The sequence below is a fragment of the Ctenocephalides felis genome, unplaced genomic scaffold (assembly GCF_003426905.1).
Source record: "Ctenocephalides felis isolate EL2017-DRISC unplaced genomic scaffold, ASM342690v1 CF-g0.4_SCAFFOLD_01886, whole genome shotgun sequence".
Classification (NCBI taxonomy): domain Eukaryota; kingdom Metazoa; phylum Arthropoda; class Insecta; order Siphonaptera; family Pulicidae; genus Ctenocephalides; species Ctenocephalides felis.
The window spans coordinates 22,168,008-22,193,802 of NW_020538040.1; the positions used below are offsets into that span (position 1 = coordinate 22,168,008).

Sequence of the window (25,795 nt, forward strand, 5' to 3'; positions counted from 1 at the left end):
AATATTATTTATTAGAGAGAATGTGGTCAAGTTCGAAGTGCTGTCATATATGGACAGATTTGATACTACGACGAGAGCAGCAAAGACTTTGAGGCGGCCGTACTCTCAAACTATCAATTTTACAAAAAACGGTTTTCTAAAGAATTGTAGGAAATTTTCTCTAGTTTAATTCGTACATAGATACTTTTATCGCAGAATCAGCCAGAAAGGAGATATTTTAAAGAAGCTGTTTTTTGACGCTATTTTTTTCAATATGGCGGCAACTTGCCGTTCAAATTTGAGGTGGCAAAGTTGATTTTCGTAAAGAGCACCTCGAAATCTATTAAATTACCAATTTTCAGAATTCCGGGAGTACTGTACCGGCAACAGCCTTTTTTTGCACCAAATGACTGGACTAATTCATTTTTGTCTGTATTACTTTTAAATCAAATCTTTCACAGTCGTTTACCATTTTATTTGAACTCCTCTAGTGTTATGACTGCAGTTCTTGACTTGCAGTAAAATTAATACTCTAGTTACAATAAAGCTTTTAGCACAGATATTAAAGACCTAACCGTGTTTTTATTATTGTTTTAATGAGGAACATAAAACACGTGAATTTATGGACTTGACTCCATAAACCTATATTGCTATTTATGCTGGTCATGTAATTAGTTTGATGGACGAATAAAAGGAACTATTTATTTGGAAATTTATGATTTTCGTGTAATATCTACAATTATTGTTGTGATAATATTATTAAAGTGGACATGTTATATATTAAATTTTCAAGCGTTACTTATTGTTCCTATATATGCATAGTCCAGCAATCATATATTATTTTATAATTTAATATATTTTGTCAAATTAATCTAATTATGTGCATTTTTTTAATTTTTAAAATTATATAATTTTCATTATAAAATAAATATTTTTATTTCAAAACTCTTCTTTTGAGTATGTAAGACCAAACTTGAGTTTTTATTAAAAAAAAATTTGCAAAAAATATATAAGAAATATTTTTATTACAGAATGTAAATCGAATAATTCCTTGGTCCATGTTGTGAAAAATATTTGAAATTTAATGATATCAAGTTGAATAAAATATTATGTATATATTCCTTGCCCATTTCGTATTCACAAAATGGAGCACTATTTTAACCCTTGGCCCTCTCCATTCTCGTGGATTACGTAATTTTTTTTCGCAAGGGAAAAAATTGTTTCAAATCCTTTTTAAAGGTAGAATAGCGTGAATTATATTTATGACCGTCGAGCACATAACAGCACTTTTAACCCCAATAAAAAATTCTGCCTTCATCACTTTTCTGAGTTTATTTATATGTATATCAAACTTATGAATATAATAGAAATATTTAATATCATTATGACTTGTATAATTTGAATCTGTTTTAATTTTTTTAAATGGATCTGTTCGCCCCACCTATGGGGCAAAAAAGACCGGGTGACAAATTTTTGGATAACAGCAAGAAAACATATTTCTACAATTATGAATTAGCTGGGAGTTTTACTGAACATAGTCAAATAGTTGTTTGTTTGATATGTATTATTTGTTGGGATATAATTCGTTTGGTTTTCACAATAATTACTCAAAGTGAATTGGACCTTTGTCTAATTCTATCTAATTTATCCACTTTTCTTTCTATTTAATACTATGTAAGGGTACCATCATCTCAGAATTATGATTGCTTTTAGATTCACCTTTTTTCCTTCAAATAAAAATATTCTTTTACGCCTAAACGACAATGTTTCAGATACAATCCATTTTTTATAAATTTTTAGTATGTCGTCATGTCTATCGACTCATTCAAGCGAACTTCTTATCCCTGCGTTTTATATATTAAATTTTTTCCTAGCTCACTGTTTTATGGTGAACCTCAAAGAAAAACCATCTCGATTAGGTAATATTTTTTCGTCAATGTTTTCCGAGACACAAAGTCATTACTTTCAGACTCTTCGCTTTTGGCCTATGAACTTTTTTTCGGTATATTCTTTGTTGTGCGCAAAAGCTGCTATTCCTATGGGAAAATTAAAATCTGTGGAAATAAAAACGCCATTGCGGAAAAGGTTTTCTTGAAAAATAAAGATATATATATATATATATATATATATATATATATATATTGTTATGTATGATTTACGTTTGATTATTATATCCAGCAGCAATCTACATTAACATCGGCATAATATATGTCAGCAACCGTTGTATTTTTTGCTAATGAATAATGATGTCTATTTACTTGGCGTATAACATTCTAAGGAGATAGAATTGAATAATATTTATATATTTTCATTTACCTCGAATCACTTTAATTTCCTAATCAGATAATTTTATTGAAAATCCCTTGTTTTCAGCGTTGATAGGATATAAAAATTCACAACACATTCCTTAACATATTAGGCGAAGCAGCCAAATTCTTTTCCAGATTAAAATAATTAAAACGGTTGTATGCAAGTGTACAAAGCCTATGAGAAACTGCTATTTATTTTTATTCATCAACAAAATGAAATGAAAATTTATATTTTTTTCAATATAGATCTCTATATTTTATGATATATTATTAAAAAATATATTTTCAATATATATAGAGAAAAAAATATCTTCCTCGCGTGGGTAACGCGTGTCTGACTCAGAACAGGTTTTAGTGTCAATATTAACAAGATTAACTTACAAGTTTTTTCTATGATAAATTATAATATAAATATGTAGTGATGTTATAGGCTATAAATTATTTGTGACATCTTATGTATTTTTAAATGCGAATAATAACATTCATACAAAAATATTTTAATTATAAACACAAATCAAACATTCTTAACTTCTGAAGATACGAAGTTGTTTATTCGTAAATCTGTCTGATGAATATATTCATTCATAATTTTACCACATTTATATAAATATTAACAAAATATTTCTGTGTACTAATGTGAACATTTTGAACAAGTTATCTTTTATTACGCCGAAATGAGCTAAATTACTATAGTAAATTGAACAGCAATTTTACAAATATAGTCATTGTAAATTACAATGACTATTATATTTACTATAGTAAATATAGTATCTGAATAATTACAATTTGTAATTATTCAGAAATTATTTGCAAAGTTCAATTCATCAATAAACATTTTTTATGTGCTATAACTTACAGTTGCGCTTTTATAAAATACTAAAAATTGACTTTAAATTTTTTTTTGTAATTAAATTTTGTAACACATCTTTACTTAAGCTTACGTTTTTATTGAAGCATAATTTAGTGAACCTGTAATAGAAGTAAGTGTCAATATAGTACATGACCTATTTTACATTTTTTATATAATTTTCAACTCTACGTAAGCTTACATTTCATTAATGTGCTAATAAATATTTCATTTTTATTGCATTTAATTTTGCTTCATTTTTGTGTTTTGTCTCTTTTAATTTTTCGATTTGTTTATTTAAATTTTATATAGTTGATTGTATTTACTTTGGAGTAAATTGCTGAACGGATTACGCACAGTATTGCAATCATACAAAGTTCGTTATATTAATTTGTTTTATTTTTGCGAATGGACTAATATTTACGAATAAAATGTACACAAACATGCCCATGTATATATATTAGGGTAGTTCTTAATATGGATATTTTCGAATTTCCTTGCTCCCAAGGTCTCAAATGGTTCCAAATTGATAAAAAACAATTATCTGAAAATTTTAGCTATTAATATTGTCTTTTAGATACAGCGCATTCAATCAAAGTTTTGTATGGAAATAGCGTGAAAGTTTTTTCGAAATTTGTAAAAATAGAAATATGTGCGCTGTTCGACATACATGTCACTAGTCAAAAGGTTATTCGAGTGGCCCACTTCAACCTGTGGCTCACGGCTGTCCACCGCACCCTACATAATTATCAAAAGTAATTTTATAAAATAATTCCTTTGTCACTTTATCATATTACCGCGTAGACAAGCATTACGTAACGAGTTTAGTGTATGAATTATGTAATTTTTCTCATCATTGCTTACGAATAATTAACTAAATAAATATATAAATAAGCCTTTCAGTCTCTCAGGTTTCCACTGAACCCAGGTTGAATATCTCTGCTCTGTATTCTCAGTTGCTATAAAATTCATAACTCGCTCTACCTCTGGCGAAGTCGCTCTCTAAGCTTCCAGCTGGCCTTGGCAAGGTCGCTCGATCGCGCCGTAGTGTGAGCCGCGTAATACATAAACGGACCAACACCTTGGTAACCACAAAATGTCGTTGCAAGGTGAACAATTTAAATCGGTTCTTCATCATTCTCTCTTGTATCCGTTACGTCAGTACGATTTCATCATTGTTATTGGTTCACGCAACTTTCGAGATGCATTCCTATTTTGGAATTGGAGATTCAGAGATGGATGGGAGAAGATCGTGCTTGATCATATCGTATAAGTCCAGCGGTGGCGTAATCAGTTTTGGACCAACTAGTTTTGGGTTCGCTGTCAAATTTCCATTTGAAGTCATAGATCCCAAAATGATCTCAGAGAAAATCACCTCTCGCAGGTATAGATGCATATAAATCATAAGAATATTAACAAGTACTTAGAGAATAGTGAATTAGTCACAATCGAAAAGGACAGCTACTGGACTGCCATCCATTCAATAGCCATATATAATCACGTCAAAACAATTACTGAATGTCCTAGTATGATAGATTGTAATTAAAAGTATAACAAAAAAAAAATTAATCGTATGATCATATACAAAGTATAGACAAGTTGTAAAATACTGTTTTGGAAACATTTTTTGTCTGACAGTACAAATAACACTTCCAGTTAACACGGAAATCAAAATATTCAAACACTACTTTAATATGAAATATTATTCTATTATCATGGGGTTTATTAAATTTATATTAATATTTATATGCATTTCGAAATACTATTTTATAATGGTGTAAATTCTAAAAAAATTATAGTTATAAAAATTCTCCAGTAGAAATGAATCGTAGTGCGATATTCGTTTTTATGTGGGCCCAATATAGTTTATCAATATTGCGCCAATATCATTGTGTTAACTTTTTCCCATATAGTACCCATATTAAAAACCAACATGAGCCCAATATAGGCTCGATATTGACAAACAATATTTACCTCACATTCCAAACCAATATAGCCCATATTGGGCCTCAATATATATAAACTTTTTTTATTATTTTTATTTTATTATTTTGAAACATTTAGTTTATTTTTTGACACGTGGCTTGATTGGAACGTCCAGTAGTTGTGAACGTCTTATCCTGGTTGTGACATATTATGACTGTATTTAACTATTTTATATGCCAACGAAAGGTGATTTTTTCTTGATATTATCTCTGAGATCTATAAAAATATTTAACAAAATGATATCAATTTATTACCACTCGGACAACGTGGTTTCATCGCCTACCTATGAATCTTATGAAATATATTGCATGATGATTTATTTGTTAACATAAATACATCGTAGATGGGATGCTATTTATGGTTTTGCTAGGTTCTTGCATATAGAATGAATGAAAATATCGACCCTGCACCAGAAAGCATGCTTTAAAGCTGATAATACGAGTGAGTGATTGTTTTCGTGAAATGCCGGAGGTGTAGCGTGGTTTTTTTACTCGTTGCATATCACTTTTACGTGTGCCACGGCATTAGTGGGGCAGCCGAGGATTTTTAGAGGAATTAAATATTAAACACGGAATCATGCTTACAATTGCAAATATATTTTTATTATTTGCTTTAATAGTAGTATCTGTGTTGTACCCGAGGGCAATTCCATGGTGGCTGAGCACCACATATCACTTGGATATTATTTGCATAATATATATTTTATATGTCTCAGTTTGACAGGAATATGAACAAGATAGAGAAAATATTTATGCATACATTTCATTTTTATTGACATGTGTGACGATTACCACTTGAATTTATTTATTTTCCCGTTTTATAGCACATTCAAATGTGCAATTCTAATTTATTTATCTAATTTTTTTTTCAATATTTTTTTTGTTGTGTAATGTAGGGTAAGAATTGTGATTTCAACATCGCTATCTATATTTCCAGGCTGACTGGAAAGAACATATTGACGCAAAATTAAAAACTCTAAGAATTCAAACAGCTAAACTATACTGAATTCTGCGCGCAAGTCAACTCTCGATCATAAACTATTAACTTACAAAGTTGTGCTAAAATCTGTATGGACCTATGGCATCCAACTGTGGGGCTCCAAATCAAACATTGTGTTACTGCAGCGTGCTTAGTCTAAAATTTGGAGACAGATAAATATAGATTAATATAGATTTTATAGATAGCGTGCTAAAGTTAACTAAACAGTGTTCAACTGTTCCTAAAACTGGAAGATCATACAAATTCTATAGTTGTTCTGCAACTAATTTGATTAAATTCATCGTTATTTATGAAAATAGAAGCAGTTTCGTTTCATTTCTGGTTTCTCAGAGTAAAAGAAGTAAGTCTGCGTTTAAGTAGTAGCTGGAACAAACCCTGTAAAAGTGAGAAGTGATTCACTCTACATTTCCTGGGGTGCAATTTTGGTGAAACTTTGTATTGTGGTCTAGCGAGCTAGTAGTAGCTGGAACAAACTTTGTAAAGGTGAGAAGTGGTTCAGGTGCATAAATTATTATTATTACTATTTAGTGTCTCCCTTTCCTCCATCAGCCATCCGTCTATGGCCTGTTTACTTGTTATCAAGCGTGTCATTATTCATCTCGGTGCTTTGCTCAGTGCAGTGTTTATCCGCCCGGAGGTGTTGCGAATTATTTATTGCGGTGCGGACGTTGCCGCGATTAAATAAAATTTTAAAATATGCAAATTGTACAAGTTTTGTCATGGTTTTAACATGATTTTGCTGATAGCGCTTTCCTGACCGATTATTAAATGTCACACGTAAATTTTGTCATATTAATTCTATATTTATATTTTAACTTCATGTATAACGATGTACAAGATTGATACATTTACAAGCATAATAAATTAATATACATTTTGTACAGAATGGTAAATTGTCGCAGCTGAAGGATGAATGATATAATAATGTAATAAAAGAGAAAAATTATCAGTTCAGCTTTAGTTAACACTGGCAAAAATAAATGATGCATAATATTTTTGTGAGATAAAATAGAAAATGCAGATTTGCAACATTTTTATGGTACAGGAATGTAGGTGCAAGGCTGCCTTTTCATATAAAACTAGTTTTCTGGTTTTCTTATATTGCAAATTCATCTTTTGTATCTTAATGAATTTATTCTATCATTCCTTTTAAAGACAATTATTTTTATCTGTTAATGTAGGCTAGCACCAACTAGTCGCCGGTTCGCTGGTTCGATCTTTAATTCGAGCTTTAATGTCAAATTTCTATTTGAGGTTATAAAGATTGTTGCCATTCATTCAAAAAGCTAAGAGTACAATAGTGAAGAAATAATAATATAAAAAAGTATCTAAATGAGATCAGTGAAATTAGTGCTTCAGTTTGGTGGATTGGCTAAGTCCTTTGGATGAAAGTCGTTTGGATGGAAGTCGTTTGGATGGGAATCGTTTGGATGCAAATCGTTTGGATGGTAGTCGTTTGGGTGGTAGTCGTTTGGATGGTAGTCGTTTAGATGGAAGTCGTTTGGATGGACGTCGTTTGGATGGACGTTTTTTGGATGAACATTGTTTAGATGGACGCCGTTTGTATGATTAGATACTTCAAATGAGTAAATGGGTATGCATGTGAAACAACTAAGGAGCTTGGTATACTGAATGAATCTTAGATATGTGCATGAAGTATCTGAATGATATAAGAGAACGAATAATACAGACATTTAATCGTTTGCGAAATAGAAAAAATATGAGAAATTTATTAAGTAAATTTTAAGTAGAGATAATAGAGATACGAGCTTTAATACCTTTGCGTAGTCTTCAGAATTTATAATTATTTTTGTTATTATTACGAAATGCTTTAATGCGATCTATTTACTCTCTTTCATGTATATGAAATTTCTCTAATTGTTCAAAATACTTTAAGCATACAAAATTTTAATGAATAAACTTTCTAAAATTAATTTCGGTTCCGTATAGCAAATAAATAAGTCACCGTGAAAAATGATACATCAATATTTACATTATACTCATACATTTTCTAAGAACAGTCTGTATATTTTTTTTTAATTTAATTTATTATGAAAGTATATTGTAGAAATTTTCTACAAAAATTTTAATTAATGAATTTTAATCTATTGGAAGTTGAATTGATAATAATTCAATTAATGTTAATGTCAGTTGTCTCAGGCGAAGTAATATAGCGATTGTTCCAAGTTCTTGCAACATATTCAAAGAACTGCATTGTTACAGAACATTTGTTATTTTCTTACAATTATATATCATTGTCGGACTTACTTGGACTTTTTCAACATTCCTCATCTATTATGTCATCGTATGTGAACTACTGGTTGCATAATGTTCAATTACAAGCGCTCCTGGGCTTTGATTTCTAAAAAGAAAAGTTTTTCACATACTCTGACCAACATGAGAAAACTCTTGAAGAATTGTTCTAAGGAAACACAAAAATGATAAAAAATAAAATGATAAAGTGATATATGAAAAGTGCTTCAGTTATACTATGGAACTCTGGACTAACTTATATTTTATTCTATGTAAACTAGATATCGCGTTGTATTAGAACGGTGCTATAAGAAACTTAGAATTTGTACAAATAACAGCGTTTGTACCGCGTTATATGGATATCAGTAAATTCATAACATAGGATGAAGTATAAATTGTTCTTATTGAATGGAAGAGGTTATATAACAGATATGATAAAAATCCACATGTTTGCCATAGCAAACTACCTCTTTCGTGAAATGGAGATGAAATAAGGGTCTTATACAAATAAAATTGTTATAAGTTATTTTGTCATATAGTTAGCATTGTTAGCAACATCTTCATTACTCCGACAAAAAATAAGTACCGTCATGAGTTTTCGAGAGATTTTAAAATTCACAGTATGTCTGTTTCCCGAAATATGAACGGTACACGGTTCGTAAAAACACTCGAGATTTCGAATACGTGATATAAATATATAATTAAGATCCAGTTTGAAAAAAACACATTCTATACATGCGTTATAGATATTGCACAGCGAATTCTTTGACTTATGTAAACACGTGCAGATACGCGTTCGCAGTTCATACTTGTCTCTCGACTTATAAACAAATCGCCACAGGAGGAGCGAACTATTTGGAGCACTTTTACTGATAATCAGTGTTAATTGGGTATTAATTATCACCGAATAATTAAACGTTTATCTCAAGATTAGTATTTTATTTTGTTATTGCGAAACGTTGACAAATTTCGTTTTCTGTAATACACTTTTGATAGATAAGTACTACAGTTTATCTTACAATTACAATTAGTGTGAGTTTGTTGTTTTAATAGAATTACAATTAGTTAATAGAAATATTTGTATTTATGCAAGTTCATCCGTTGATAAGACAACACTTATCAAGTTAGCTATTAAATGTATGTCACAAAATTTCTAGGTATAAATAGCAATGAATTCAATAAATAACAAGGCATTAGTTTATACGTTGCATATTTTGCACATATAACTTGAAATAACGTATATTTATTTTATCAATGCCTAAATTTATCTAATTATTCTGTTTTTAACATATCCAATAAAATTTTAAAATAGTCTAATGATTGAAATAAGGTCATAAGAATGTAGAGATTTGTGTGGGATTGAAAAAAGCTAAAGTTGTTTATTTTAATATTGATATATTGTTTTTATATTCGAGGCACTAAAATCTATGACTAAAATACGTATATAATATCTTTCCAAAGTATGTAATTTTTTGCAAAGTATTTAAAGTTATACATTTATATTAAGTTCATTCGCGAATCATAAAATAGAATTACATATTTGTTTGTAATCAATCATGAAATATTTTATGTTTGTGACTCATGAAATTTTTTATTAATATTTACGTCTGGAAAATGATTTGTTGTAATTACTACTGATTGACTGATTTGATTATTTTTATTTGAGTAATTTATTACGTAGTATGAAATTTGAGAAGCAAACTTAGGTATTTAAATATGATTGACGTTTTAAATTTCATATTATTTCAGTTATAAAATGCAATTTTTTTTTATATAATTATTTTATCTATTTTTTAAATAATAATTCATCATTATCATTGCTCATAAAAAAATAATTCTTTTGAACAACAATGAATATTCATATATATTTATTTTGTATAATAAAGGCGAAACATCATTTTCTAGCTTAAAAGCAAAAAGTAGACACAAAAAAGTTGTTATTTACAAAATAAGTTTTTTAACCAAAAGCCACAGAAGTTCTTGACCGATGGTTATGTGACTAGAAGAAAAATGGCAAACTATTGTCTAATATAATGATAATAATGGAGCATATGTAGTTGAAATTAGATTTACTTTCTCATAATAAGAAAAACAGTTGAATTTTACTTAGAAAAGCCACGAAGTTTTTCTTTTACCTAATATAATAGGGCAGTTTCGTGAGCTGATAATGAGGTAAATTCCAACTCGATTCAGGGGAGATTTTCCATTACCATTTCACACCGCAGTGTCCGAAATGGGCATTTTTTATTGGAAACATATTTTTAACTTCCCGTAGGATATTTTGGGCGCACGAATCAACAGAATTGAAACATTTGTATCCTCTTGAGAGGAAGATGTGCTAATTAGTTTTTGGCAAAGACAGGTCCAGCCGTTACGGAGATACGGAGCAAAGAGTGCGGAAAATACAAATCGAGGATGGAGTATCCGATTTGAATGATCTAATAAGCATTTAATTTGTAATGATGGGGAGAAGAGGTGATTAGTTTTTGGTAAAGACAGGTCCAGCCATTTCAAAGATAGAGAGCTAAATGTACAAAAAATGGCAGTTTTTGAGAGAAATAAGTATCCGATTTGACTGATTCAAAGAACTTTCAGCTTGTTTTAACAAAATAATAACTTATATACTTTAAATAAATAATTTTAATTTTGTAATTCAGTTTATATAATACTTATAAATATTAGACAATTTTACAGTATTTATAATAATCTATTTTAAAACATTGAATATTACTCGAACATTCCGGTACGGTACTGGAGGTTCTAGCAATTTGCCTTAAGGCACGATGCCATACACCACTAGTTTACAAATTCATATTTGTACACCAATAATGTATTTTAAATATAAGAATAACGTGTTTATATATATTTTTATAATAGAAAAAGAAATAGAATGTTAAACACAGTTAAGTTTTAGTTCAAGTTTCAAAGTCAAAGTTCAAAATATATTTTTCAATACATATGCAAATTACATTACATTTTATATATAGAATTCTACACGCGGGTATTTTTGTCTGATACATATGTTATAACCAAAACACTGTTACAATATTTGTAATGGGTGGCCCATTTAAAAATTGGAATTTATCCATAGCAACTTGCCTGTAGGCCACACCGTTCGGAATTCGAAGTTGCGATCTATGGGAAAAAAACTAAGAATTTTGAGACCTTTCTAACGATGTATAATACTTTATATGTTTTCTTTACAGAAATATCGAATCGTGAGGAGTGTTGCTCCAACCTAACCGCACTTTGCATTTTGACAGTTAACAACTACACATATTGCTCTATAACATCTAAACCGTAAAAGATACGAAAAAACTTTGTTTGTACGAAAGATGCAGAATAAAATTACGAATAAAATGGTGTATAAATGGTTAAGTGTGTTCATATAATTTTCTCGAGATTTTCCGATTTTCCTGAAATTTTACGACGGCAACTCGCCTGTAGGCCACACCGTTCGGAATTCGAAGTTGCGATATATGGGAAAAAAACTAAGAATTTTGAGACCTTTCTAACGATGTATAATACTTTATATGTTTTCTTTACAGAAATATCGAATCGTGAGGAGTATTGCTCCAACCTAGCCGCACTTTGCATTTTGACAAGTTAACATGTACACATATTGCTCTATAACATGAAAACCGTAAAAGATACGTAAAAACTTTGTTCGTACGAAAGATGCAGAATAAAATTATGAATAAAATGGTGTATGAATGGTTAAGTGTGTTCATATAATTTTCTCGAGATTTTCCGATTTTCCTGAAATTTTACGACGGCAACTCGCCTGTAGGCCACACCGTTCGGAATTCGAAGTTGCGATATATGGGAAAAAAACTAAGAATTTTGAGACCTTTCTAACGATGTATAATACTTTATATGTTTTTTTTACAGAAATATCTAAACTGTAAGATCACTAGATTACTAGGACTACTAGATTACTAGGACCACTAGATGGACCACCCGTTATCATTATTTCATTGTGTTTTCTTCTTATTGCGTTAGTTTTCTATTCCGAATGTTTTTAATAGTTGTCCATCCCTGTCGATTCTCCATGAGCCGATCATCAGAGTGCGGTTTGATTCGCGTGCTTTTTGCATGACGATCGTCCGTCCGTGCTTTGAGCCGAGCATAGTTTGACGTTCCCACTTCTGACTGACATATATTATTGCCGCCATATCGCAGTACGGACGATCGCTTAGATCGCACGCTTACGGCTTACGACTTACGGTTTAGTATCGTGTCTTATGCCTTCATCATAACTTATGGCTTAATTAGAGTCGATAATAAATACTTCTGTCATCGATAAGTGGTGATACAGACAATTTTTAATTTAAAATACATTACTGTAACGTGCCGCTAAATTTGGATATTTTTGAGTCAGGTGTAGTGATTGCTAAAGTTTGTGCGTCGTACAAGTGTTTTGATACATTTTTCGAAAATCTGTAAGTAATGTGTACTAATTTGTCAATAGTGGTTAAATAATAGTAGTGCTTCAAGTGTCATGGAAATAGTGTAATTATGAATTTTTAATGTTTTTCAGTGTTTTTCAAGTTTCAGTGAGGTGAAATATTTAAACGTCCAAAATAAATTTAGTGCTTAAAAAAATTATAGTATAATTTAATTGAGAGATGTTACAAACTACATGTATATTTTATATATTATCCTATATACTATAGATTTTTTTGTTCGACGTTGAAACATATTCTTGAAATGTTTATTTGCAGCCTAATAGTAGAATTAAAATGCAACTGGAACTTCCCGTACAGTAATTTATTTTTTTAGAGATTTTTGAAATTTTAGAGAAAAATAGATTCTTTTGAGAATTTTTTTGACAAAATGTAAAAGCGCGTAAGCGCTGCGTTGCAGACTAACGGTTAAACATTATAAACCTTGGTGTATAATTAAAATTTATTTATCCGTGGTATAATTAAACTTTATTTCAAAGCAATCGTACTGCTTTAACTGCATAGAGACGAAATAACGAAGCGCGTAAGCGCCACGCCGCCGTCTAACGGATAAGCATTCGTACGGGACCCATATAATATATATAAATATAACCCATATATAAATGTAAAATTCGTGCTTATTATTAAAATCTCTGTAAAATATCTGATAATTTGATGTGCATATGTCTAATAATCATTTTTGACCGCCAAATGTCATTTTTTTAATGCTTTTTATTGGATCTCCCAAACCGCTGGACCTGCCTTACCAGTAATTTTACTAATACTTTATTCCGTCAATACAAATAAAATGTTTTTTTGAATCATTCAAATCGGACGCTCCATTCTCTCAAAAACTGAAATAGAATTTTTTGCCCCGTATCTTGGAAATGGCTTGACCTAACTTTGCCAAAAAGTAATCAACACGTCTCCCCATTAATACAAATCAAAATCTTTTTGAACCATTCAAATCGGTTGATCCGTGCTCCCAAAATCGTATACAAAATATTATATCCGCACATACACATGCACACACACATACACACGCTTGCACACACACACATATACACGCACGCACACACACACATATACACGCACGCACACACACATATACACACACAAATCCATTTTTTCTAAAATATGATAAATGCTCAGAAGCCCCTGAAACGTAAAGATATGCAAAAAATTTCATCTTCGATTTTTTTACGATTACTTTAACTTACCCTGCGAGAAATTAATAAATAATTAACTATTTATTATGTACGTTTTGACACTGTATGTGTGCCATCATACAGCACACTAATAAATTCAAATCAGAAAAAAACACACGCACAAATTTCAAGATAGTTTTATGAAAAACCATACTAATAAAATAAAATAATAAACTAAAAGTTAAATAATAAAGTTAGTAGTCACATGATTAACAAATTGCATTTTATTTTTTAACTTTCAGTTTAATATTTTATTTTATTGTTTTTTTCCATAAAACAATCTCTCTAAATTTATGTATTGTGTTTTTTATTTTGGTTTGAACTGGTTAACGTGCTGAATGATGACATATATCCAGTACCGAAACGTACATAATAGTTAATTATTTATTGCTCTTTATTTCGACTATTTGGCTGCAAATAAAAATTTCAAGAATAATCTATATGTTTTTATTATATTCTGTATTTCTGTATCAGAAGTCAGATGAAGTAGAAAAGTCTTGTTTTCAGTTTATTCTTACTTTTATATCCGTATTTATGTATTTGGAGGTCTAATTTTATCGAACCATTCACTAATTTATTTTTTTTGGTATATAAATTATTACAAAATAACTCATAAATTGTATCTAGAACTATTACATTGCAATAGTTATGTAATTTTTTCCCAATAAGCCCTTAAATTTTATTAATTAGCGCCACTAATTAAGCCTAATTGCTCATTTACCTTGTGATATCTATATCTATTTCCCAGCCGTTCACATACGTTTTTTATTCTTGTCTGCCATGAGTCGGTCATAACCTACAAAATATGCGTTTATTTACATAATCATTGTATAAGATATTCAAAAAATCCGCATGACTTTTGTTTTTATTAGCGGTTCATTTCGACACTGTAATCTAAATATATCTATGACCATATTGTGCCATAAGGCGTTACTCAGTTTCCTAATACAAGTCTAACCTTATGAGATGAAAAATCGTGGGTGTTTTTGGAATTCAAATTTAAAATATGGAAAAAATTGATATTGTGTAAAAAACACGTATGAAGATGATTCAGTGTTTCATAACGCTGGTTAATTATGTAAGTTTTTTTTTAGTTTAAATTAAATGCCGATTAGTAATTGGTTGCTAATTTTTGTTTGTTGTTGAAGACTGCACATCTTCGAATCAAGACTGCAATCGACCTTGCCTATCGTTTTCATATTTTCAAGGACTTTGGAGAATTTAACTAACGCGTATAAGTAATTAATTATATTATTCTATTGTTGGGTGCTTTTTAGCATTCGTGTCACGGTCTATTATTTTGTTTTGCAATTTAGTTTACTAAAATTGGTTTGGTGGAATATAAGTCTTAATAAAATTTTTTATTACTAAATTGTAATTATTAGCGATTAAAATATTTTTCAATAAAATCATGATTTTGATTTAGATCAGTTATATTGTGGCCAATTGCGGTAAATTTAATGACTAGAAAATTTCAACAGATTAATTGGAACCATCAACTTGCAGTTGCATATGGATACTACATTGAGTCTATAAGCAACTTGATTTTTTGGCTCCCTGTTTTACCATTTTATATTAGCATTGGTTTTGTGGATTGTATTTTCTATTTTATATAATAAATTATATTTATATAAAGCACATATATAATTAATTAACTTCCTATAGGGTAAGTTGTAGAAATCGCAAAAAAAACAAAAATGAAAATATTTGCTTATCTTGACGTTTCAAAAGTTTCTGAACATTTTGGCATAGCTTAGAAAAAAAATGGTTGTATGTGTGTCTGTATGTATGTGCGGATACAATTTTTCGTCCACGATTTCGAAAGTACGGATCAACCGATTTGAATGATTCCTAATGCATTTGATCCCTATTGATGGGGAGACGTGCTGATTAGTTGTTGGCAAAGTCAGGTCTAGCCGTTTAGGAGATACAAAGTAAAGAGTGCCAAAAATTGCAGTTTTTGTGAGAATGGAGCATCCGATTCGAATGATTCAAACAACATTTTACTTGAATTGACAGAGTGAAAAACTGATTATGTACGTTTTTGCGAAGGCATTTCTAGCCGTTTCGGAGTTGCAGGAAAAAAGTTTATGGTCTAAAATGACGAATACAAATCATTATTATTGATCCAAATATATGGTGAAATATTGATATACAGATGATAGTGGATAGGTGGACAGGTAGACATGTGAACAGTTAGACAGGTAGACCGGTAGACAAGTAGATAAATAGAAAGACAGGTTGATAGGTTGACAGGTTGACATGTAGACAGATAGACAAGTAGAAAAGTAGACAAGTAGACAATTAGGCAGGTCGACTGGTAGGAAAGTAGATAAGTGACTAGAAAAGCAAGTAGACAAAAAAAACAGGTGGATAGGTAGGCAGATACAAAAGCACACATTTGGACAACTTAGACATGCAGACACGTACAAAGTCAAGTAGACACTTACAAAGACATGTAGACACTTAGACATGTTAACACTTAGGCATGTTGACACTTAGACAAGTAGTTACTTAGACAAGTAGTCACTTAGACAAGTAGTCACTTAGACATGTTAACACTTGGACATGTTGACACTTAGACATGTTGACACTTAGGCAAGTAGTCACTTAGACAGGTAGATCGTAAACAAATCAAATATTCATTAATTAAATCGATTATTTACACATATCGAGAAGTTCATGCAATTTGCCTTTGGGAAAAATGCTACTTACATCTAGCAATTCTATTTTTGCATGTTTTAGATTTTTTCTAAAAAACTTCAGTTTAGGTAGCAATCATGAGTCCTATTACATTGTTATAGCAGTTTAAATGTAAATAATCATATAAAGATATTAGTTTAATATATTATCTATATATGTTAAGATAATAATCCTATGTAATGTAATCCTATGTAAACCGTTTTATTAAGAGTTCTTCCGTCTCAATTTTTTCTACAAATCGTAGCAATCTACAGTTATAACATATATAGATAGCGAAAATATATTAGTCATACTTTTAAATCTTATTTTTATGCTAATTATAACACATCTGCGCAGAAAATAGAGTCTTATATACATCATTTTAAAGAATACAGATTCTGATTATTTTACAAATTTAGAACAATGAGAAACTTGCATATGTATATTTATTCTTGGTTCAGATTAAACAAACAAATGATTGATATATGCAATTTGAAAATTAGATTTTTAAATGCTTTGATGCAAAATTTTATGATGACTATAAATAATAATAATAGTTATGAAATGATATAGTGATGATGTAGAAATATTAAATGATACAATATACCATAAGATACAATAAAGTACAATGCAATAATGTCTCTTGATTCATATAATATTTTATTCATTTTTGATTGAAGTAAATTTTTGTAAGGGTTCAGTATGAAAAGAAGTTGACAATGTCATCAGAAAAAATTATTGGAACGATTTCAATGGATTGTTTTTTATTTGTTCTAAAGATTGTGATATGATATGGAGAAATACATGTTCTTAATGACGAATTGAATTAATAATTTAGTGTTTAGTACTTGCGGATAGTAGATTAATTTAAGGTATCAATATTTTTCATCGTTGTGCTATGAATATTTTTGTTAATTCTGGACATTTGTTCTGAAACTTCCAAAAGTACCACATTGGCCCAGATTGGACCGAGATTTTTTTCTTCTTTGGAAGCAAATTTGGAAAACTAATTATTATATTATTATTGATGTGTCATAAAACTTCATAATCATCGTAATTAATGTCAAGAACAATTTTCGTTGCTCATGTGACATTGTCGCGAGTGTATCATAATACTTGAGTCAATAGAATTTTAGAGTTTATTTGCACCAAGCAAATACAATTGGAGTTATTACGTACCATAATCAACGTGACATAGTTTTATAAATATAATAAGAGAAATATTTTTTGTATATTTACGTCATAATTGAATGTATAGTCGAGATAATATTATTGACGTCTATTTATTGTAAGGAGAGAGTTAAAAAATATTTTTACCAAAATTCTAGCATGTGTGTAACAAACTGCGAATGTATTTGCTGTGCAGTTAGGCGTTTTAGATGTAAAACTTAACCTAGAAAATGCACAAACGTCGAAGAACAATGTTATCATAACTGCATCTTTTTGACGTTCATTTATAACATATAAGTGAAGTTAGTTTTGAAGTTTTTACTACAATTTTATATGAAGAAAGGAGCGTAACGTAGCGTTGCCATAACAACGCCATGTTACGGCCTATTTTACCGGAGAATTGGCTCCTGTCTCCAAACTAGTGATTGAAATGTTAATATTTTGGCATATTGATGCCAAGGTCCGTTCACACATTAATAAACCCTCTGCTACGTCATATTTAATTCAAATATGCGTTCGCCAGTGTTGAATTGTCAATTAACATCCCACTGAAGCAGTTCGCTTAGATATACATACGAATTTATTCATTCGGTATGCGTAAGGTCACATATATGCATCGGTTGTGTAACATCCATCGCCTTAGATGGAAAACACGATGAAGATTTTCATAAATAATTCAATTCATAGTATTTATTAGAATACGAGATAGCAGTTAAATAGTTTTGTTGTGCTAGGATTTATTTGAATGATTCAGAAATAAGGAGGTGGATTACAAGACACAAGGTCATGTAGTATATGCACATTCTTCTTCAAATTCTATTTGGTTTCATATCCACCAGGGACAGCGTGATGTCAAGCGGTGGTGAAATCGGTTTTCGTTAAATATATAGATGGAAGCATGCCTCTAAGTGATAATAGCTCTTCCTCAACGTAGCAGCACCGAAAAAGCTCTACAGAAATTTTACACTTGTCTTGAAATGGACAAATAAAACTAACTGGAGGATGAATAAAAATCACTTCAAATTTACAAAATCTTTTGACGAGATTTAGAAAATTGACATATGTTAAAGTAACATGAATTTGTTCTTGACTCTTGGCCTGGTAGTGTCGTGGTATAGTTTTCTTAATGTGTTCGTATTTCATCGTTTATTACGTTTATATCAGATTTATGTATTAACCAATTTGGTACATACTTTGGGGTATTCGAAATATCTTTAAAAAATATAGTTTGGCATCTTTGGGTTTTTATCACGTTTGATTTGGAAGCTGATTCCCAATGTTGTATACCGTATGTCCAAATTGACTTAATAATAGCTTTGTACAAGTAAAATTTATACAAAGCTTTAAATTGAGAAAAACATAAATTGCTAAGTTGGTCAATTATGAAATAGAGAGAACAGTGATTAGCTACTAGTTCGCCATTTAAAAAGTTAGCATACCTTATAAAAAATATAAGATAATATGAGTTAATTAGGTATATATTTATTAAATTTACTCGAGCAAATTTTGCAAATTAGTTCTAGCACTGGTGCACTGTCAACATACATCGATTTTTTCTGGTTTCTTATTTGTTTATTTACTTGCTACTTCTATTTAAAAGATCAGCCTAATCAGGTGGACTCTTGCCTTCCTAAATTAGCTCTCTCTGGTTCACAATGATAAGACGTCTGATGTGTGGTGAAATCGTTAGCAAAAGTACTCCTCAATCTCCCGTCGTGAAAATGGAAATGACTTTCCGTACGTGTCACTTTTCCTCTTTGTCTTAATGACTCGATATCCTATCGTATATCTTTGGCATCACATAGCAATTTGCGTATGCCACTCGCACATGTGTTTCTGCGCCCGGAAGACATGCTGCGCTTCCTGTTGAGATGTCGCCAATTCCATCAGCCAATTAAATGGCAGTCATTTTGATTTAATTAGAAAGTCGGTGATGCGACGGAGCTGTTCAACTATACAGTTTAGATGGAAACTGGCAAGAGACGAATTATCAATTTGCCTAAGTTAGGGTTTTGGTTACTTTATAGTTATACTACAGATATCTCTTGCGAGAATTCCAAGAGTAGTATCAAATCTTAGTTGTTTGCTATGTTCATTAAGACCAACTACTCTATCGTTATACCAAGTAAAACTACTCATTTTCTCAATCTTCGATGAATTTTCAAAATTAAACTATTTAATAATAATATTTCCGTAAGTGCTGTAATATTTCAGTAAGTTCCAAAAGACCATGGTATATATCGTCAAAAAAGTTTTATGAAAATCAGCTTAAATTTTCTTTTCAACAGTCAATTACAAAGAAACGGCTCGGTAGATTTTCACCTAAAGCTAATCAGTATCATTCCCAACCAACATTTTTCGAACAGTTTTTGATTTTTTAAAATCGATTCGGTAGTATTATATATATAGATTAGTATTACATATATAGATCGATTCGGTAGTATTATATATATATATATATATATATATATATATATATATATATATAGATTATATGTATAGATTAGGCATGGTTATGGATTATGTTTATCTTACTCAAATTAGTAATGATATGAAATTTTTTTTTTATTAAAATTTCTATAAGGTACTTTGAAGTTGACGATCTTTGAACACTAGTTTCAATTCAAAATTTTTCTGTAACTTTTTTTTCCTCATGGTACATCCTGATAAATATGTAATGATTATACAAATTTTAGTTTATTTTTATTATTAAACGAAATTATTGTGATGGAGTGACATCATATAAAATGTAATTGCGATTAATTAAAACTCATATAAAACTATGTCAACATTTAGATTTATTGAAAACTGAAAATTTTAATATTGTACATAACCAGATTTTTTCATTAGTTTAAAAATCCAATCTAGACTTTAATTTTTATACGTGATTTGTACTAGGACGTAGCTGGTCTCTCGGTAAATATGCGAAATCGCTTTTAATAGAAAAAATGTATTAGATACTTTTTTACATATATTATACTTATTTTTTAAATATTTTTGAAATTTTCATTGCTATAATTCATATCGATTTTTTTTTTATTTTTAATTTTGATTGGTTTGATCATATTGTTGTCACGTCACATGTGACCTGACCAAAAAGAGTTAAAAAATATTTTTCAGGGTTTGGGATAAAAATGTGAAAAAGCAGGGCAATGTGTTTTTAATTGCGCATTGTGAAAAAAATATGGGAGCATTTTCAAGCTAATTATTAGGAAAATGTGTAACTAATGTAATGATTAATAGCAATGTTTAGCATAATATAAAAATGAATTCCAAAATGTATAAGTTAATAATTAGTGAGAGCTATGTGTGTAAAATAAACTACAATATTTGATGCAGCTATTTTCTAGAATGTTAAAGTGCAATTATAAAATTTAGAGTAAAAATATGAGAGACAAGAAAATTCATTGCTAAAATATTGATTTCTATTAGTAAATAATTAGTGTATAACAAACACAAACTGAAACTTTACAATGCAATGAATTACTTCTATTAATTACATGAACAGATGGTGAAAAACATGATCTTAATTAAAAATAAAGCAATAAATGTCTCAGAAAATATAACTGTAGTTAAAAGAAAGCGTTTTAAAAAAATACAAGAAAGAAGTACATCAATAAAACTGAATGGTATGATTGTACAAGGAGATGATTTCATAAAACTTTCATAAATTCCAAAACCGTTTAAAGAACAATCAGTCGAAAGTAAATGTAAAAGATAATTACAGCTTTATAATATGACAATTTGAAGGAGTACTGAAATTTTAATATGTTCTTTTGATTATTACTAAAAATTGGAAAAGAAACAAATGGGGAATTGTGGTTACAAACAGTAAATTTATGCTCATATCAAAAAGTAGTAATTCATTAATACTATTTTTTATATTCATATATATTTTTGACAAAAATCAAAACTTAACGAATTCTATGAGCTCTTGGTTATTTCTTAAACGAGGTGGCTTCTTATAGACGGCAACTCAAACGGTTGTCCTATTTCTATAATGATAAATTTTCGTTTTACAATTTCTCATAAAGTTACAATGCCGTAGAGAATTATTTGCCATTCGAAAGTGAAAACCAATGTAACTACTTCTTGACATCAGACTGTCCAAGGCGGGTATCAAACCTGGAATTTCTGATTCAAAGTTCACAGCTCTAACGAGTAGACCACGGTCTATAGTTGATTTTTTTTGTTAAATTATGGACCCATTTTTTTAAAGCGTAATTAAAAACATATAGCCCTATATTTTCTAAGTTTAGGTGAACTTATAACTTTTTACCAGAGTGAATTTTTTTCCAAGAAATTTTAATTCTGCATATGTAGTATAATACTCCTTATTCGTCCAAGGTAAAGTATGTTATTTCCGAGCCCAATTCAAGCTTATCTATTATAAATGTTGACGTCTCGTTTAATTACACACGTCAGTAAATTCAAGTAAAGCTGACTGGTTTGTGGAAGTACAACTATAGACCTGTCCATTGTGCAGGAAGGAAGCAGCAAGGGAGCAGGAATCGAATTCAATAGCATTCACTTGCGGAGACGAATGAAAACAGCTGATAAGATGCCAATTATTTCGCTTCCTTACTCCAAGAGGTGGAAAGATATCTGGGTTTGGGCGATGAATTGGAGGAAAAGACGATTTTCATTCTTCCCGGCTCAATGTTTGATTTTAATTAATTTATCGATGGTAGTAGGTTATTTCGGCTGTGGAGAATATGGTAATAAAGTATTTGTATCCGCTCTGAGAAAGGTTTAGGACTAATGATTAATTTTGATCAATGTTTTTCTACATTTGTATGGTATCTTCTATCTCATGTGTCGAACATCAATAGATGTAGGAAAAATGAATTTTAAATTTATTAAGTTTTATTAACTTCGCATAGAGTAAGTTATAGTAATCGCATAAAGATCGAAAATGAAAATTTCTATATATCTTTACGTTTCTATATATCTTGAAAAAATTGATGTACGTGTGTGTGTGTGTGTGTGTGTTTGGATACAAGTTTTCATCGACGATTTCGGGAACACGGATGAAGCAATTTGAATAGTTCAAAAGACATTTGATTTGTATTGATAAGGAGACGTGCTGATTAGTTTTTGGCAAAGGCAGGTCTAGCCGTTTTGAAGATATGGGGAAAAAAGTACCAAAAATGGTAACTCAGTTTTTAAGAGAACGGAACATCCGACTTTAATAATTCAAAAAACATTTTACTTGTATTGACTAACTGATTAAATTTTTGGGAAGGTAACTTGTAAGATGAAGAACTGATTAAATTTTTGGGAAGGCTTCTCGCAGTTTCGAAGATCTAGAAAAAAAAGTAAAAAAATGCCACTTGACGGTCAAAAATTATCATTAGACGAGGGCCTTAAGGCGTGTTCCCATACACCACTAGTTTCTCAATGCCCTTAACCAACATAAAATTTACTTCAGTTTGAAGACTTGCTGTCCAAATAATCTATCATTATCAACAATGCCCAAGTCACTCAGCTATAAAATATAATTAAATTCTATAAAATCGTTTCACTTTATACGTAATTCTTATGCGCACAATTAATTGTAAATTTATTACTATAATTCGTGGTGGTGAAACTGATGCAAAGTAATATCCAGAACCGATACCATCAATTAGGTGTTAAGAACACATAAATTTCAAATATTGTAACTTTACAATAATTTCTTAGAAAACTAATTAACCTTTAAAGTCGCGATATGGCGGTAACTTCAACATCATATTTTCTGTTTTCTCATGAGAAATTATGTTAAAACTAATCTCTAAATGCATTGAACGAGTCAATTAATAACACATACACCATCAGTCCATCTAGATCTATTCCCTGACTGGGTCAAAAATTCTAGGCCGTGTTAAAGCAGTATATACATACAATTCATATAATTTTCTTCAGAAAATACACACAATACGAGAGAATATCAAACTTTCCCGCGTTCGTTAACAAGATATAGAACTAATTAAGAGGCAAAGACTGCCGCCGCGAAGAATTGCATGGTTTGATATGCAGATTTGTCTAACGTAGTTATTATCTCTTACACATAAGATAGTGTCTTGGCAAAATGGAACAAATAATACAATCTGGGTGCTTGTAACTATGTAACAAAGAGTTATCTGGGAATAGTATTCTTTAGTATGCATCAGATGAAATGATTTAAAAGATATTCGTGCTGCATGCACAAATACTACAAATCTTGAGGAGAATTAGGAATGTCTTTAAGAAGTGTCAATTAAATATGCTGAAATATATGCCAATAAAATATTTTTGGTGCCCATGTCTATTTAACATGTTCGCAAATTTTACACCAAGGCAACGCCATGTTACGCTCCCTTCTTCATATAATAACTTTGTAGTAAGCACCGTCAAAATGCTATTCATTTGCAGTGCAATCAGGCGGTTTACACATAAAACCTAAGTTCACGTACGTGTTCTCATGACACATCACGAAGATGCAGTTAGGTTGGATTTTATATCTAAACCGCCTGAATGCACAGCAAATACATAGCATTTTTACAGTTTTTACTACCAATTCATACGAAGATGGTACCGTATCATAGCGTTGCTATAACCTTTCCATTTTTTTGATTTTTTTTATAATGTTAATTTATGTATTATGAATAAGGGTACGTAAACTAAGTTATTTTTATTGGAACATAGGATTTAGCTAATAAATGTAATATATTATGCCTTTGGTTTAACCAGATAACTGTGATTGACGAATTTGCTCATCATGGAGAATGGCAGAATTTTGTGCTTTGAGAAGTACACTTGCCTTACGTTTAAAACTTTGATCATTGGCTATTTATTTTGCAGTTTTTGAAAATAAAAAAATCTCAAATATCATGATGTTTCAAATATTTGAATACAAGTTGAGCGTTTATTTTGCCTTGGCAGTTGTGAAATATTATTTAGACTTGAAATAGTAAAGTAGTCTTTATAATTTTACATATTATATTTTGCAAATATGCATTATCCATAGTCAAATAATTTGCCAAGTGAAGTTTAATTGTTGTGCTACATAAATTGCCAATTGGAATATTTAATCATATCTAAAATATACCATGGCATACCAACATCCCTTACATATGTGTGGTGCTTTTAATTAGGTTCTCAAAAATACCTATATTCACGTTTGGAATATTTTTTTCATTTAGGAGAATACATTTTACTACAATAAAAACTGAGTTATCCTTTGGGAAATTAGAACTTCATTTAGTACATTTTTTATGGTTCTCCCGTGGATTAGTGGTTAGAGCTATGGTACTTCAATCAGAGGTCGCAGGTTTATTATCGCCTCAGGCAACCTTGTGTCGAGCAGTAGTGAAATCGATTTTCACTTGAAAAATAGATCTATGGGAAATTAGATGTATGGTCCTTAAATAAGAAGTCTTAGGTTCGTTACCACCTTGGGCAACCTTGTGTCAAGCAGTATTGTCATTGGTTTTCATTTGGAAAAATATATTGCAATATGCTTCCAAATGAAAATAGCCTTGGTCTAGTATTGCTGCATCAATTAAAAATCATCACTATCACAGAAATTGTAATGATGAAAATTTTTCATATAGAGATAGTACAACCGTTTGGGTTTTGCCATTTATAAAACCGACGTAGTTAGTTAAGTAAAATCATTACAAAGCTTATTGGGCCCTAAACTAATAATAAAAAAAATTACTTTTTTTTAATGAGTTTAGGTCAAATTTTGTACATTACACACACGTCTGTACTGTGGATCTTGTTCCTCCGTGTTGTCGTACACATAAATTTTCCTGTAACTTCCACTAGTTTCGTCGTAAATAAATCAATTATGATATCGTAATTCATATTATTCGCATTTTATTATTTCGAAATCGTGATTGTCATAAGTATTTGATTAATTTCCAAGGTCTGTTTGGCTGCCGTAAGGTGTCA

At 30.2% G+C, this 25,795-nt stretch overlaps 1 protein-coding gene across 2 annotated transcripts in view; it reads left to right on the plus strand.

Annotated features, from left to right (window-relative positions):
• Positions 1–25,795, plus strand: part of LOC113378096 — a 490,250-nt gene that overhangs the window by 280,664 nt on the left and 183,791 nt on the right. Inside the window, exon 1 of one of the 2 annotated variants that reach the window (XM_026618614.1) lies at positions 12,752–12,815. The exons of the other annotated variant lie outside the window; for it this stretch is intronic. The gene's annotated coding sequence lies outside the window, so the exon portion shown is untranslated. Of the gene's footprint in view, positions 1–12,751; positions 12,816–25,795 lie in introns of those variants that run through there. 2 annotated transcript variants of the gene reach the window in all.